The 16,805-nt window shown below is 41.4% G+C and overlaps 1 protein-coding gene across 3 annotated transcripts in view; it reads right to left on the bottom strand.

The window, feature by feature from the left end:
* Positions 1–16,805, bottom strand: part of cdh7a (cadherin 7a) — a gene marked incomplete at both ends in the record, with an annotated part of 322,682 nt that overhangs the window by 48,892 nt on the left and 256,985 nt on the right. The gene's annotated exons all lie outside the window — the stretch shown is intronic.

Genomic DNA, 16,805 nt, shown 5'->3' with positions numbered 1-16,805 from the left:
GGATTAACACGCACGATAGCCTAAATCCATCGCCAAAAAAACCCCTGTGCAGTTAGTTACACTGAGCAACGGTGTGAGTAAAATCGTGGAAAATCACCCGGCGTTTTGATTTATGGCCAGATTTGTTTTATATTGTTGGCTATGGTTTAACATCACTTATCACTTCAAGCAAAGTGCTTATTTGGCAAGAAGCATGGCAGCCTTTTAGAGATGAGATTTTCTTTTTCAGGAATTGTACTGTAAGTACTTATGACGGCACGGGAAGGAACCACTTTCTCTGGGAAGGATATCGCTGACCTGTTTTCTCTACTACTGGCAAGTTAAGTTAATAATAACCTTCATTTAAATGTCAATACTTTCTTTAATCATTAAATTTACCTCCCCTTTCGGTCTCCTGATAGATGTTTTTCAGGCCAATATTTTGAAAGAAACCAGTGTTACACAGTCTTTTAATGGATGGTGTGTCAGGGCATTCCACATTTTGGTGGCAGAAAGAAGGAGAACTTTCCCATCTTTGTTCTAAATTGGATCATGGTACTACTGTAGTATTTGGCCGACATATTTGTGTTATCTTATTACTTTAACCACAACGCAGCTCGAAGTACAGTACAACAGCAGGCATGTGCACACATAGATATAAAAGGGGCCTTGAGCCCCTGCCCTTTCATTAGTCTGTAAAAAGTGCCCTCTCCAGACCGTGAATGCAGTGAAAGAAATGCAAACGCCCTCTTTCCATGCCATAACTGAAGGCAGCATTCAAGAGAATTGCCTTGTCCAAACTCTCCTGAACTTGAATCTTAGGTTGAAATCAAGAAATGTGTAGAAATCAAGTATCAAAAATAGACGACCTCCAAGCTCACAATGCATCGCAGCGCAACGCGTTGTGAGCTTGGAGGTCTGCTATTTTCAATGTTTTAACCAAAAGGCCCCTTCTAACATTCTCTGCACGTCCCTGTACAACAGTATCACCACCTGCAATGCCCATGGGATAAAGCAAAAATACAATCTCATGACTGAAATGATGACGCTGTTTAGGGTTAGGGTTAGGTATAGAGGGTATGCACGTCTACTGGGAACCGCCCCCCTAATCTAGACTGAGTGGCAAAACATTGAGCAGCATGCAGCATTGGAGTTTGGAAGTGCTAGTTGCAAATCACTCAACAGTCCTGTATAGTGTATACCACCTGTTTCTAAATTGCACATAATGCAGGAGGCAGCAGGATGTTGTGTTGTTGAAAACGAGTGCTTCCAAACTCTAACACTTGGAAAAATAAAAACCTGCACAGAATGTCTTGACAGAAAGTAGCTCATAACATGCCTATGGTGGATATTTATGAAACAAAAACTTTGCAGATAGAAAGAGGATAATTCAAGCTTTCAGTACAGCCACAATGTTGGTGAGTTAACTTTGCTTAATACAATCAGATAGGATTTTTCTGTTTGGATGTATGGGCTGTCAATGGCAGAAATGAGTTTTTTGCCACTCAGTAGGCGTGTTCCCACATAACTTCCAGCAACAGTGATGTCACGCGCATACCCTCTATTGTCATTCATTCTAAACCTTAAATGTTGCTGCTGTTCTACATACAGCAAACCAGTTGAAGAGATCACAGATTGAGGCTTTGCTTTTATGGCATTTTTCTGAAACCATTTATGTTTATGGAAGATACTTCTAAACATGTATAGTATTCTATCGCTAGTTTGACCACTTCAAATAATGTTAATATAGCAAAAGACAATAGCCGATCAAAAGCTCACAACATTTGTGCGACAATCTTTCAAAGAAGACATGCTGTCTTCTATGGAATCTAAATGACTGAAATCAGTCGTGGCGACTGACAACTTTAATCCACAAATAACTGGCTGAACATGTCATCACTACACGGCTTGCATCTACAGATGCTGATCAAAAATGAACGATCGTGCAGTCAAGGCGTTGCTGTTTTATCATTCAAGGTGCGGAAAATGACTTGCGATGCAAATTGTCCACGGGCCGCTATAGGCGATGCAAAACACATAATCATATCAAACAAGTGCTGTAGGTTTGCTCTGCCCACTTTTCTTTTACCCGTCTAAAACTTCAGAGGGAAAGAACTAGCTGTCTTCTCCCGTTACTCCTTGGCACCGCCGACAACTGTATGAAAACAATACAGTCGAATCGCATTAACGAACATCTGCGTGATATGAATCTGCTCTCTGAATATGCATGTATGTAACAATCCATTAACTCGTAGAGCTATATGAAAGACCCAAACTGCATTAAGCCATTAAACCACGGGAAGCATTTGTGTCATCTTAGATTTCGCTACTAGGCCTATATCGTGTCTCTCTCCCCGGTCCTCTCTCCTCATTTAGAACAGTGGTTTAGAAAAGTGGTGCTCAAAAATAGCAGATGTAGAGTACAGGCTCACAGCACGTCACTTTGTGCGGCGCTGTGAGCTCTGCTATTTTTTATTGAAAAAAATAATTTTCCGACAGCATTAAATTCATTCTGTATTGTATTTATTATGTTTGTGAATATACTGAGTGAGTCTAGAGGAGCATTATGCTACTGTTGACACAGCTCACTGCTCGGAGTTTAGTGCTAACCATTGCGTCTTTACAACAATAGCGATGATTAACGCCGGGGTGAACATGGTCAATAAATAACCTTTATTGGCTAAACTTTTTTTCCTCCTTTTTTATATTAACCACTTGAACCCTAGCGTCCATATTCTGAGAACTTTAGCCACAAATAGCAGATCTACAAGCTTTGTGAGCTTGTAGATTGGCTATTTTTGGCCAAGAGCTTTGGTGTAGAGGGGAAAAAGAGCAGACCAAGTACAGAGTGAAAGGTCAAGTTTATTAAGTGTTGACAGTTGGTTAAATATAAGTAAACACAAATTGACATGAATCCAAAATACACTGATGATTGTGCTGTCAAACAATGAAACTATATGGAATCTATGAAGGTTGTGGGGGTCCCTGCTTCATCTCTCTCTCAACTAAGGGGACCTTGGCCTGAAAACGTTGAGGACCCCTGGTATACTGTACAAACAGAAGCATATCACACACCAGCCCTGCCATATGGCCTGCAAAATGATCACCATCAAATTGTCTCTTACTGCAGCGTTCTTACACATTCAGATCAAGCTGTTTTTCCAGAGTCCTTTGTAAAGCAACATAAATAAAATTACCCTCAGCCATGCCAGAACAACTCATGCCCGCGATCTCGAGAGATTTCTAAAAGCACTTCACGCTAAATGATCACATGTCCCACAGCTCAACGCAAAAGGATCAAGACACAAATTGATGAATAAAAGCTAAACAAAGTAAACAAAATAAAAGCCTCCAAAAAGCCACCGCGCCATCAGTATGGCGGCAACATGGTTTATCAGTTGTCTGCCTTGATCAAATGTTGCTGGTTACAAGCTGTCAGGTAGTGGGGAGCATGCCGTAGGTGGCAAATGATGGGAATCCGCCAATTATTAAAACTGGCAGCTTGAGTGAAAAACTCATGAATATTTTACTCTATCTCAACAAAATGGAAACACTTGCACTTTCATCAAGGGAGAACCCTATCATATAAAGGACATGCTTTTATCTTCCCCGCCGACACGTGGTAGTGTACACGGGGAGAGCGTATTCAACGCGGAGCGGCGCAGATATCGAGCCACGCAAAGGTCATTGGTATCATGGGCGACGGCAATTTGTTTTTCCAATCCGCGGGAGCGTTTAGAGAAAACTGATGTTTCAGATGGAATTGCGGCTGGTTTTGAAGAGGTGCAACCACGTCTGACCGAAGAGACTGAGCGAAGGCTTCGCAAAGCCTCCTCTCCCGCGACGCCGTGACGCGTGCCCCTGCCTCTCCCCCGCCCCCAGATCATAATAACCATTCTCGATCCTCGCTCTCGTGCCATCTGCGGCAGCCGAGACATTATTACACATCCGAGATGTATCTCAGATGATCCCCCTGCCTCCTCCTCCTCCTCCCATGAATGCTATGCAGCGTTTGAAACCCCTTTGATGTCCTTTTGAATAGATGCAGGTGGCTTTCCTGAGCTTGTCTCTGACTCTGAGAGAAGATCTTTTTTTCCCCTCTTTTTTCGACCCATGGCTGGCAAGGGGAGAGAAGAAGAAGAGGACAGCAAATCATCCTTAAATCAACCACTTTGTAATGTATAAGGCCTTTCATTAGTGTGGCTCTGATGCAGGGCGACCGCTCCTGGAGGTTTCTTAGTGGGAGGGGAGGGGGGGGGGGGATCTCTAATGGCTCGGGTAAGGGAGACAGAGAGAGGAATGACACGGATGGAGGCATCAATTCTCTGCGAGTGACATTAACCGAGGCAGCAGGAGCGGCGGAGCACCGCGGCCCGTCGCGAGCGAGACGGAGGTATAGCCTAATAAATCACAGAAAATTAAAGGGGGCTTTGAGTTTACACGTGCCCACTTGTCACTGATCAAGCTGATATGTACATAAAGAAGAAAGGGAGAGCGTGTCTTCATGTTGAGCCTTTAGAGTAAAAACGCAGCGGTGGAAACAGTAAAAGTAAAAGTATCAATAGTGCAATGTAGATATACTCTGTTACAAGTAAAAGTCAGGCATTCGAAATGTATTTGAGTAAAAGTAAAATAGCTGATCTACAAGCTCGCAATGCGTTGCGATGCGACACATTTTGAGCTTTAGATCTTGTAGATCGGCTATTTTCGAATGGCCAAAATGTATATAGAGCTGAAGTGCTTAATGTATGTTTTGTAATAACAACATCTAATAATCAAAATCTACACTACAGTAAGGAACTAGTAACTAAAATTTTCAAAATAAATTGTGTGGTAAAAGTACAATATTTGCCTCTGAGGTGTAATGGAACAGACAGAAAGTACAGAAAAGTACAGTACTTGAGTAAATGTACTTAGTTACTTTACACCACTGAGGAAACGAGAGGACCAGTAAGGGCATATAGTATACTGAACAAACTTCGGTAAATATTTTTCTACTGCACTGCCACCAAAGTGTGGAATGCCCTGACCCCATCCCTTAAAGCATGTGGATCACTGGCTTCCTTCAAAACAGGCCTGACATTTCATCTTTTAGGAGGCCAAAAGGGGAGGTAAACTCACTTCTCCCATAGAAAGGTGATGGCTTTCACTGCCTACAGGTTTTCTTCTTTTTTACCTTTTTGATATATGATGTTGATGTATTTTGGTGTTATTTTTAGGCTATATGTTGATGAATTGAATACATATGACCTCAATGGAAACAAGTCCCCTGGACTTTTATGTGTTATGACTGTACCTCTTGCTGTTTACATTTCGGACTACCGGTAATAAAGTATTCAATCAATCAATCAATCAATCAATCAATCAATCAATCAAGTCACTACAGTCTACAATACAAACAACACCGCACATAAGGACACATGGAACCAAAACTTAACCTGAATCGTAATGACTTTGTCAAATCTATTGGCTTTGAAAAATGTATGTTTAATTATATATATTCATATATTCCAAAATGACTTTTTTTTTTTCGATTACTCACGCCATGGAGACTTGAGTTCAGTAATATATGTTTTTTTGGTATTTGTTGCATTCCTTAGACAGAATCTTGATTATAGTCAATTTACCCCCATTGATTCCAGATGGGGACCCAAAAGCATTTGGGTCCCCATGCGGAATCAAAGGGGGTACATTTATTGTAATCAAATGTTTCAAATCAAATGTCTAAGGAATGCGACAAAAAACAAAAAAAATATAACTGAACTCAAGACTCCATGGCGTGAGTAATCAATAGAAAAAAAGTCATTTTGGGGGTGAACTACTCCTTTAACATATACAACTAATGACCAGCATTATCGGAAAGAAATTGGGCTTCTTCCTTACTCCCCCCCCCCCCCCCCCAAAAAAAATAAATAAATAAATAAATAAATAAATGGGGATCTCAACCCAAAGGTTGAGATCCTCAAACCCCTGCTCTATTACCCTGGCTTTGAAAGCATCCTGCCAGCACACATAAAGAAGGTGATACATTGCACATTCACTGTGCCTCTAAAGGGAGGCTTAGGATATGCCACCTTGAATACTGTTGCCAGGGGCCTTAACCAATCATCCAACATTGAAGCCTGTATAGCTTCTTATAAATATCCTTCCATTTGATCCTGTGAGATCCTGACTGTGTATATTCACGTATTGTGATACCTCATAAATTATAATCATATCTCAGTATGCAGGGGTCACACTTTTCGATCCGTTTCCAGGATGTTTCCAGGACATGTTGATGCAACCCACACCTACAGTTTATGGATGTCAAGTCATTATCATAATGACCTTTATTTCACCAGGCAAAAATACTTTGAGACACACTGTCTCTTTTGCAAAGATGCAAGGTATGTTACAAAAGCGCCATGCTTAAAATTCAAAACTACTAATAAAATTAATCAATTACATTAAAAAAGCATTTAACATAATTTCAGGAGTGCTGTAAAAACTGTCATTAACAATTTAAAGCGGCACTACAGTATGTAACATTGTTTTTTATGAATAAAATGTTATGTCAGGGGAACCACAGTAACAGAATCCCATTTATGCCCATATATGGAGATCCCTGATGTCATCAATATTAAGCCCATGTCTAACATGCCACACTAACATAATCCATACATGGCCAATACAGCCCATATCTGTGTGGCTGGTTCTACAGACAGGGATCTCCATATAGGGGCATAAAAGGGATTGTATGTATGATGTCAGATGTCATAGACGTCATAGGACTTTCACATAACGAATAACTGAGTTATGCCTCATTCACACTACAGATATATAGTTGAACGTTTTGCTTGGTAATTCAATGTAATCTCAATGGAAACCAGCTTTAAAGATGCAGGAGACCCTGAGAACGAAGCTTTGAAAGCTTTAAAGCTGGTTTCCATTGAGATTACATTGAATTACCAAGCTAAACGTTCAACTATATATCTGTAGTGTGAATGAGGCTTAAGCATGTTTGGGGTCTCACAGCATATCTCCATATACAGTACATGGATCTCCATATATGGGTAACTGGTCCGATATACATCACTGGCCAGATGGCCAAGACATGGCGCAACCTCGAACTTTAGGGCGAGGTCGCTTGTCGCCCTTAGGCGTCTTACTGGTACAATGTAACTTATTCAATCTGAGTATGTTATACATACAAATTATACAATCTCTATGGTAGAGCATGATCCTACAATATAACGTTAGACAATAGGGGTGGTTGTATTTTGTCTCCAAGCTCTTTTATTGAGACATTTAGGTCATGTCAAAGGTCATGTCTCAACTAGAGTCACAGGATCTGATAGGAATTTTGACGTGAAAGATTCTATCTATCCTCTATGCAAGCAGGCAGGCTCTATTAGCTCAATGGTAATGTCAGCACTTGTGCAGGACACTGCATGGGTTCAAATCTGGTCGAAGTCCAAAGTTACATAGTGCAGCTTTAACCAAAACATAAATGCTTGTCTTTGCTGTATTATGGTGAAGAGGCATGACACACAGAAAGTCACATTGTGAGGTGCTGACTGACGGAGCACTGACAACAGTGTTGGAACTAGTTCAAAGTTCAGTTCACCATTTTTGAAATGAACTATTTCAGTTCATCGTTCATAATTCAGCCACCCCCCACTTTTCCTTTTTTTTCCCAATACGTTGCTGCGAGCTATAATTTGTCAAAATTATTTCATCCAATTCCTTTGAGGTGCCCACAATGTTTAAATATGTGCCCACTTTAATTGTGAAGGCAAACGTTTCGAAAATATCCCACATCCTGCAAGTTTCCATTTGCAGAAAATAGCTACAAGCTCACAACGTGTCACGGAAGCGACGCGTTGTGAGCTATCTGCTATTTTCATCATGCAGCACGTCGTACGACAAATTCTAAGTCAGCCTTTACTTGGAACTGGAAGATGTGTGTTACTGTTGGACGAGGAGGAGAAGGAGGCTATGTACTGTGCACGCAGCACTGGCCGGCGCTAAATAAACATTTACTGTTAAGCCAAGATGCGTTTGAGCGGCGCAATTACATACAAAGTGAATATAAAGACGAGGCGACCGCAGGCACAGCACGAATGAGCAAAAGAGCGGCGTTCATGAACGGCCAGAATGAGCGCGTCAACAACCACTTCATCAAGCAGAAATAAAGAGCGGTCCGTTCACGTTCGCCCAAAATATGAACGATTCCGTGAACGATCGTCCATTGAACACGTTCGGGTACAACACTGACTGACAATCATAATTTCTCTGGCACAGTGTATTTGCAACAGAGAAACAAACAATTAGAAACAAAATGAGACTCCACTCAAACAAGAAAAGACAGCGCTAGCACTCCAAAGTCCTTTTTTTATTTCTACATTTTTATCCCGCTTTCTGTAACCTATTTGTTTCACCCGGTGTCAATTGTCTAAACTAAAGTAAGCGTAGCACATGTAAGGAACAAGTTATTCCAACCAGTTCCTCTCCCCTCCATCAGGCGCCCCATCTGGCCAGGGGGAGGCAGTATAGAGACCAGGATTACTGCATGTTTTTTTGTGAGGGTATCTATCCTAGGGGTCATGGGAAGGGACTCGGGGAGAACATGCAAACGTCACAAAGAAAGTCCCTTTTGCCAACCCCACCTAGGGTATGGGCACTGATGACATGGAGGAGAGAACACGCCCCCAGTGCCCACAGAGTCCCCGGCGGGAATCGAACCCAGGACCTTTTAGCTGTGAGGGGACAGCACTACTGACTGAGTTCTTGACTTGGGTGAACATATCGTGTTGTCTGTGTGGGCTCAGAGAACTCAGAGTAAAGTCCATGTACATAATTAATGTTTTAAGGGTGACTCAGAGCGGCCGTCTGGGAATCAGAGAGGTCCCCGGCTCCGATCAACGCCTCCTCCCAATGCTTTCGTGTGGAATTGTCCCTAAGCGAGACAATTTGACCCCCCCAAAAAAACGCACCCCTGTGCACTCGTTCTGAGCAGTGTGCCGGCTGGGTCAAAAGAAGAAAAGTAATTTCCCCTCAGGGATAGGTAAATATAGCCTTTTTTTTTTTTGTAACCATAATTTTGTTCTTTATTACGTTCCATTATCAAACTCATCAATCGCTAACACCTTAGTTAAAGTAATTACCTTTAATATACCTGTAGCCTAGCAACAGCCAATCAGACATGATACTGTAGAACGTTGACGGCACCAGTTTGCTACCAGGCCAACAAAAATATTTTAATGACTTTGTCAAATCTAGATAAAGACATGGAGTACTACTGTATGTGTAAATATGTAGATAATGTGTGTGCTTGTTTCTTTGATTGATCTCCTCCCCTCTTCTTTTTCTCTTTTTTTATGGAAAAAACAATGGTGTTTGCAGAAAAACAAACGTGTTTTACCCCTGTAAACCTGTGACGATAAAGATGATTCTGATCAATTGCATTTGAAATGGTTAGTTTGAATTATATTCAAACTAACCAATTATATGATGACAACAAACCTAACAAATGCTCAATTGTATCGATCATGCACTAAAATGTTCAGGTTCTCTCTGGGAGTAACACGGTTGGATAGGATAGGATCATAGATGTTTTGGAGCTAAAGCCAGAGAGGCCAGACTGAGGTGGTTTGGACATGGACATGGACATGTACAGAGGACGGACAGCAGTGAGTATATCGGTAGAAGGATGCCGAGGTTGGAATTGCAAGGCGTTTTCAGGCCAAGGACCCCTAAGCTCTGAGAGAGATGAAGCAGGGGATGCATATCGTATAAAACCCCCCACTACATATCGTATAAAATTGTGTTGCAGATTAAAAATGTACATAACATGGATTATTTCTTATACAGTTTAGACTTGACAGCACTATCGTCTGTGTAGGTTGGATTAATGTGTACCGGTATTTTCATATATTTAACCACTTGAACAGTCAATACCTACTAGTCTGTAGGGATGTGTGCGGTTATTCGGATATCCGACTAAACAGGGCTGATCCCACTATTCGGTTTGAAAATAAAATTCGGTTATTCTATTAAATATAGGCCTATTTTTAATTATTGAGATATGAGCATTATTAAAGATTTGCATTTTGCACCCATATTAATGTCATGTCTTTATAATAAAATGGTGCTTTTAACAAGTAAAATAACTCACACTGTGGTCAGTGGTCACAATGACCCACAGCGAGTGCAGCAGCATTCAGCGGCAGCAGCAGCAGGCTGTCTGTCTGTCTTTCTGCTGCTTCTCCCCAACATGAGCACATTGAGCAGCATCATTCATTACTAGGCTGTGTGAGTGCTTTGATGGCAAAGTGTCGTCGTCATGGAGAAATCAAATCCAATAAAGACGACTGGATGTGAATCACTCGTTACCTTGATCGGCTCGAGTAGGCTTCTGCCTGCTGCCTCAGTGTGATCCGCTCATCTGAAGAATATTCCATTTTGAGGTGAGAACATGGAGAAAGTAGTCTTAATCATAAATTGGCTGCGAATGCCATCAGTCCAGCTGTGGTGCGCTGCGCTGGGGAGTTAATTGGTATTTAACCTACTTTTACGTCTTTCACTGGTGATGTAATTAATTATTTTGGAGCAGATTCCAATAGTATAAATATTACTAAAAGGCTTTCATATACTCTTGATATCTTTTTCAAATGAGGTTTAGCCAAATAGATCGAAATGTACTCAATTTTGGCTATTTTCTTTGTGTTAATGTCAATAAATAAATTCATACATTCATTTTCGGATATCCGAATATTCGGTTTCAAAATTGCTGTGTACACGTCAGTGAAATTGGTCGCTAGGAACATCCCTACTAGTCTGCTCTTCTTTTCCCTCTACACCAAACCTCTGTGCCAAAGAATAGCTGATCTACAAGCTCACAACGCCTCACAGTGCAAGGCGTTGTGAGCTTGTAGATCTGCTATTTTTTGGCTAATGTTCCATTAAGAATAGGGATGCTAGGGTTCAAGTGATCAAACATGATCACACAAGATTTGGCGGACCCCCTGTAGTAACTCTGAGGCCCCCCTAGGGGTCCCGGACCCCCTGTTGAAGACCTCTGGCCTAGAGGAAGACCAAAGAGGAGATGCATGAAGGTAGTTGGTGTGACAAAAGAGGAGGCAGAGGATATGGAGGCAGATGATTCGCTGTGGCCACCCCTGAAGGGAACAGCCAAAAGAAGAAGAAGATGCATTGAAGTCTTCAATGTTCATTTACCTCTGACAGTGTACTAACATAACCAAATGGGGTCCATTTGGTTCCATTAGTACACTCCTATCCTGTGATGATGACAAAGTTTGAATAAGGTGGTTTAAATTCCAGCCTCCACATCTGATTACACCAGTGGTTCTCAAAGTGGGGTCTGGGGGCCCCCCGGGGGTCCTTGAAGCGTGTTCCAGGGGGTCCACAGCAAAATGTGTTCCAGGTTATTATTATTATTATTATTGTGTGGTTGCTTTTATGCCAGCTAAGGGAACCTGTTTTTGTTAACCTTTTAACCATTTTACTGCTAAACAAGCGCTCGTTCTTTGTTTCACGTGTCCGCCGTGCCATAACGAGCGTTCGTTCTTTTCCCCGTCCGAGCACTGTAAGCAGTGGCGCGGTGTGTGTACAGTAGCAGCAGCTCCCGTAACGTTAGTCTCAAATCTGGAGCGCACATAAACAATAATGGCGGCAGGATCACTTCTTTGGTGGTTTTCTCAGCCTGGATTTACTTTCTCTATTTCTATGTCTGAAAACTGATGCAAACAGAGGGGGAGGAGTATGGCGCCCCCATACTGTTGTGGATCTTTTCACTGCTCCGTGAGCGATGAGGCTTTATTTGACACAAGACTGCGATAGGAAATAATGGATGGCTTTTTTTCTATAAATTCACAAAGGTAAGCTACTTTGATGGCCGTGAGCAGACTGTAAACAACCTAAATGGCGGCAAAAGGGTTAACTGAAGTTATCTGGGTTGTAAGGCCAGATATCTTGGACAATATAATGTCCAATCAGACAGGATTGGTCATGCTTCACTTCACACAAGAAGACGGAATTCATTTCCCAGTGGATTCCTTGCGACGTGCATCAGTGCAACCACACCTGCAATTTACCAGAATTACACCTTCCTAGTTTATTTTATTTTTAGAAAAAACATACTGTATATATATATTTCTTTTTTATGGGGTTCCGCAGCCAGATACATATTAATTTAGAGGGTCCTTGACACATAAAAAAGTTTGAAAAATCACTGCTATACTTTACGCCAGAGGATTGGTGCCACACACAACAAAGATTGCACCCATGATTGAAAGTGGAGCTAAAGCAGGAATATTATTATAAATAACCTGCAGTGCTAAATGGGTGGCAGTCTGTCATTAGCACGATGCCAAGACAGCTGTCACCAGAGGACGTGTTAATTGTGACAGCGGAGGGGCCAGTGGTTCACACAGCTTCCTCGCTCCCTACTGAGTCTCTGTGGAATCAACAGCCTAAACAACACCGAAGACTACTGACACCTGCACTCCAATTCACACAGCGACGTTTCTTTTAAAGCACTGCTGTCGGGCAATTTCTTTGTTTTTTGTTTTTTTCATAAATTAACACCCTATTTGGTCACACAAAAGCATAAAAAGCAGCAACACACAGTAGTCTACACACGTCTGTATGAACACACACCAGCACACACGGACACACAGCTTGAATTCCACATTTTAGATCAATAAAGCACCAAGTGTCATCTCTACGTCTTGTTCTCAATTATGTTGGTCTGTTCTTGCTGACATTGATAGTAGGGCAGGAAAGAGGGGTCTACCAGCACCCGAATGACATGTTTTCGAAACCTGTTTTTTAAGCACCCTTATGATGTCTAGTTATGATTTCTGCTTGTTGCCGTGGTCAACTAATGTCCCATGGGGTTCATTTTGAACCTTTTCTTACATCTATCCCCAATCTGAACCATACAATGGACATAACATAAAATACCATAACTTTTGAAGTAAACAACCTACAGGGACAAATAAACACATTTTATCTATATGATGTTGACACAAGGAATTAATTTCCGGCATCATTTTTAACATTAAAACACATCTTGACCCTATTTCAGGACAGAAACAGCGAAAAATGACCAGAAATGTTCAAAACACATCTATATTTCTCTTTGTACAAATACATTAACGTGTATTCTTTTTATACCACATGTTGGACCCTTATGGTGTCTAGTTATGATTTCTGCTTGTTGCCGTGGTCAACTAATGTCCCATGGGGTTCATTTTTCACATTTTCTTACATCTATCCCCAATCTGGACCATACAATGGACATTGATTGATTGATTGAAGACTTTATTAGAAGTTTGCATAGGAAAAGGTACAGTTTCATGACGGTACAGTTCACTGCTGCAAGGTCTACTAAAAGGAGATCCATGAAAAGACTAAGCTTATTTCCACAGAAAACCATTAAAGTATCTCATATAACATTGAATGACAGACGAATAGAACACAGTACTATGCAGTAGATATGTAAATAAAAAAAATAAAAAAATAAACATAAAATGCCTTGACTCTTGAAGTAAACAACCTACAGGGACCTGGCCTGGATAACTAAATTGAGCATGGTTTATGGGATGCGTCTAGTGGATGGCAAGGCGGTTTAGGACATGGTTTAGGACCCAAACTTGTGATTGGCTGAACCAGAGGTAGGGAGCGCTCCATTGCAGTCACTTGGACCGCGGCAGAGGTGCACCAAAACCTAACCCTCACCCTAACCTTAACCCTAACTCTAACCCTAACCTTAACCTCAGTAAAACTAATGCTAGTGAATGCTAACCTGGTGAAATGCTAACCTGCCGACGCTGGTGTGTAGCTATCCTGCCCACGCTGGTGAAAACGAGTGCTCTACTCCTAAACCTTCTTGCGTATCTGCTAGACGCTTATGGGATACATTTCAGGAAATAATTGTGTTCGCAATGCTTTGTGGGAGTGTAGTTTCTGCAGTTTTGACAAAAATGATGTACACAGTGTTGTACCCTGCCCCTTTTTAAAGCGTTCTAATTAATAGTTGCATTAAAAAAATGTATTTATTGTCATGATTCCTCACAAGCTGGGGTGGCTTTGTCACCCCGGCTTGTGAGCTCTCAACACAACACTGGAGACACACGTTGGAGATGAATGTTAGTGCCATTTTTAAATAGAGTCGGCACACACAACCGCTGTGGTGTCACTTGACTTGACATGTGTCATGTCTGGATGCAACACCTCTAATTAACTGAAAAGTGGTAGGCCTTGAGGTGTTTTTTTCCCCTTGTGGCCCCAGTTTCTGTTCCGATATTGTTAAACGTATGTTACCTCTCCCTCGGAAAGGGTTTGACAGGATTCACACTTGTTTACAACTCGTGCTTATCTGTTGATATTTATTTGACATACTGCACAGGACATAAAGCTGAAAATAAACCATTCTCAATCATGTAGTGTTCGACTGGCTCATATAAACACACAGTGTAAAGTGCATTTAGTTCTCTTAGTCTTACTTCTAACACAAGACGCTTCCTACAGAGGATCGCCCCAATGGTCAATTTCAACACACTGAAGACCATAGCTGGTGCAATAATCCAGCCCCTATTTGACTACGGAGTTCACGTATGGTATCGTGACGCCCCACAAGCCCTTAAAACTAAACTCCAAACAGCCCAAAATAAACTAATTAGGGTCCTGCTTAACCTTCCCTATCAGACTCACCTCACCGCTACGCACCAGTTAAGAGTGGGGTGGCTCAGAGTAGATGACAGCAACTTGCAATGGGCCTGGTGTACAAGATACACTACACCACTATGATACCCAAGTACCTGTCAAAATACTTTATAAACATTAAGGATGTCCATAATTACAACACCAGAGGCAGCGCCACAGATCACTTCCAACCCAGAGTCAAAACCAACAAAGGGTCAAACTCGTTTTTCTGCTATACCACCAAAATGTGGAAAGCCTTACCGAAGGCCATAAAGGAGTGTGGATCACTAGCATCCTTTAAAATTGCCCTGAAAAACCACTTACAGTAAAAAAACAAATCTAGCCCAACCCTACCCTCCCCTGCCCCTTCTTTGTATATACTATTTGTTTAGACTTACTGTTTTCTTTTTTGTTTTTCTTTACATATCTACTGCATAGTACTGTGTTCTATTTGTCTGTCATTCAATGTTATATGAGATACTTTAATGGTTTCCTGTGGAAATAAGCTTAGTCTTTTCATGGATCTCCTTTTAGTAGACCTTGTACCAGTGAACTGTACCGTCATGAAACTGTACCTTTTCCTATGCAAACTTCTAATAAAGTCTTCAATCATTCAATCAAAGACAGCTCGAAGTAATAGCAAACTACATTACCCACAATGCTTAGTGAGCACAGACTGTGCCTAAACATCTCTCAGTGATTGACGTTACTGTGCCAGTAAGGCACGCCAGCATCGTCGCTAGCTAGATGCTAACAAACAAACACACAGCAACCTACTGCAAATAATCGTCTTTATAGTATTACTGGTTATAGTGCAAACGTTTTCATAGAGAAAGAGAAACATTACCCAGTGCTTTGTACATCACTAGAAGGCTGCTTTATCAACTAGCAGCTATAGTTACTCTATAGTCTAGCATGGTTTTACATACCAACAGGCAGTGTGCTCCTGTCAGTGGTCTGAATTGAAAAGAGTGTCCGCTCTGCTCTACACCAATACACAAAGACGACCAGTGTGAGCTATGCATGTGCACAAAGATGGTTTGCAAGATTAGTAACCATAACATTAATGCATGAATTATTTCAAATAGAAAATGTAAATAATACAGAAATAGAAAATAAATATTTTAAACAGTTTCTTCTTTTACAAATGAAATTATTTTAGACCCATTCATTATTTTAGCAGGTGACAATAATTTAGAGCTTATAGCAAGTGACCTAAAAGTCTTAACATAGTTTCACTTTTATTACAGATGTGAAATGTTGCACCGAATGTAACAGACATATTCTTTATGTCGTGTTGCTATTATTATGTTTACCGCTGGCTTTCTTGGCCATGGTCTCAACGGGACTAACCTTCAACAACAACAGAGATGGATGGTACCCGTGGAAACACCAGTCAATCCAAGAGTCCCTATAGTGATGGATTGTGATAGAGAGGGGCAGGGTGGCAGATTGGGGGCAGCAGTATGCCAGCAGTAAGTCCAGCCATGGGTGTAATGGTTACACCAAAGTGATTGTCGAGCGTGACCCTTTGAGCCCATGCCCCTTCCCTCCACCCTATCATAGTGTGCCCCTCGGAAGCCCCCCGTGCCCCCCCCCCCCCCTCCACCCTATCATAATATCAATTAATAATGTGGCACGAGACAGATGATCCGTAACAAGGGTCTCTGGAGAGAGCCAGCGCCACAAGATGCCCTTAATTAGGCCTGGAATATGGCAGGTTATTTGCTCCCTGCTAATCTGTTCTACACAGCCTACGGAGTCATCGCTACAGTCATTATTTAATCTCTGTCGCGGCTGTGAACACAAACCACTGGATGATGACTGTTAAATAAATTATGAATAAAGTTAAATAAGTATGGAATATGGATAAATCCATAACCAAAATAAGAGAGACGAGCCAAAGGACTATATCTTAGATTGCTGTATTTGAAGAGAGTCAGACAAGGAAGACAGACAGTGAGCATACCATAGTGGTAGCTTTCTAAATCTCTCTCTTCCAAGATGGAAGTTAACATTCAGTGTATAAAGAGTACAGTTATGACAGTAAGATCTTCGTGGGACTCATTGATTCGTTCCCAGATCATAACAAGGAAGACAGTGACACGTAGTGTTGG

This window comes from Nannobrachium achirus (genome assembly GCF_963921795.1).
Source record: "Nannobrachium achirus genome assembly, chromosome: 21".
Taxonomy (NCBI): domain Eukaryota; kingdom Metazoa; phylum Chordata; class Actinopteri; order Myctophiformes; family Myctophidae; genus Nannobrachium; species Nannobrachium achirus.
Note: the sequence above shows the minus strand (reverse complement) of the source record. Positions and strands in the feature narration are given on the sequence as shown.